We start from the raw sequence: 1,392 nt of genomic DNA, 5'->3' as shown, positions 1-1,392 counted from the left end.
GGTATATCAGTTGATCCGAGTAAAGTTGAGGCAGTCATCAATTGGTCTAGACCGACATCAGTTCCTGAGGTACGTAGTTTTATGGGTTTGGCAGGCTATTATAGCAGATTTATTAAAGGATTCTCACAGATTGCGAGGCCAATTACCCAGCTGACACAAAAAAATGCACCATTTATTTGGTCACAAGCATGTGAGGATAGTTTTGTTGAACTTAAGAAGAGATTGACTAGTGCTCCAGTTCTGACTATTCCATCAGGTGTAGGAGGATTTACAGTGCACAGTGATGCTTCACATCAAGGACTGGGTTGTGTATTAATGCAGCATGGCCGTGTTGTTGCCTATGCTTCACGACAGTTGAAGCCACATGAGTCTAGATACCCAGTGCATGACTTGGAACTAGCAGCAGTGGTTTTTGCCATAAAGATTTGGCGTCACTACTTGTATGGGGAGACATTTGAAATATTCACTGATCATAAGACTTTGAAATACCTCTTTTCACAAGCTGAGCTGAACATGAGACAGAGACGTTGGCTAGATTTGTTGAAAGACTATGATTGCGAAATAAAATATTATCCAGGCAAGTCTAATGCAGCAGCCGATGCTTTGAGTAGAAAAGTATGTAATATGTCTTTGATCACTAGCAGTGTATCTGATCTAGTAGAAGAATGTTGTCTTTCTGGTTTGGATTTTGTGGTAGATACTCAACCTGTAAGAGTATTTATGATTCAGGCAGAGCCCGAGTTGTTTGTAAAAATTAATGAGGCCCAAAGGTTGGATCAAAGCATTCAGAAATCAGTTGAACTCGTTAAATCAGAACATCGATCAGAATTTCAGGTCAATAATGAGGGTATTTTGTTTGTGAATGATCGTATTGTAGTTCCTAATATTTCAGAGTTGAGGATGCAGATTTTGCGTGATGCTCATTGGAGTAAATTCAGTGTACACCCTGGAAGTAAAAAGATGTACAATGACTTGAAGAAACAATTTTGGTGGAAAAGAATGAAATCTGACATAGCAGAATTTGTATCTCGTTGTTTGAATTGTCAACAAGTGAAAGCAGAAAGAAAGCGACCAGGAGGTCTTTTGCATAGCCTTAAGGTTCCAGAATGGAAGTGGGACCATATCACCATGGACTTTGTCACGAAATTGCCGAGGTCGTCAAGGGGTTGCGATGCAATTTGGGTTATCGTTGACAGATTAACCAAGTCTTCCTGTTTCATTCCGTATCAGATGACATATAGGCATGATCAGATGGCCAGATTGTATATCAGAGAAGTTTTGAGATTGCATGGTGTGCCTAAGTCAATTGTATCAGATCGTGATCCCAGATTTTCTTCTCATTTTTGGCAGAGTTTACAAGAGGCTCTTGGTACTCGTTTGCATTTGAGTACA

This window comes from Primulina huaijiensis, chromosome 2, assembly GCF_012295235.1.
Source record: "Primulina huaijiensis isolate GDHJ02 chromosome 2, ASM1229523v2, whole genome shotgun sequence".
In the NCBI taxonomy this organism is placed as follows: Eukaryota; Viridiplantae; Streptophyta; class Magnoliopsida; order Lamiales; family Gesneriaceae; genus Primulina; species Primulina huaijiensis.
Note: the sequence above shows the minus strand (reverse complement) of the source record.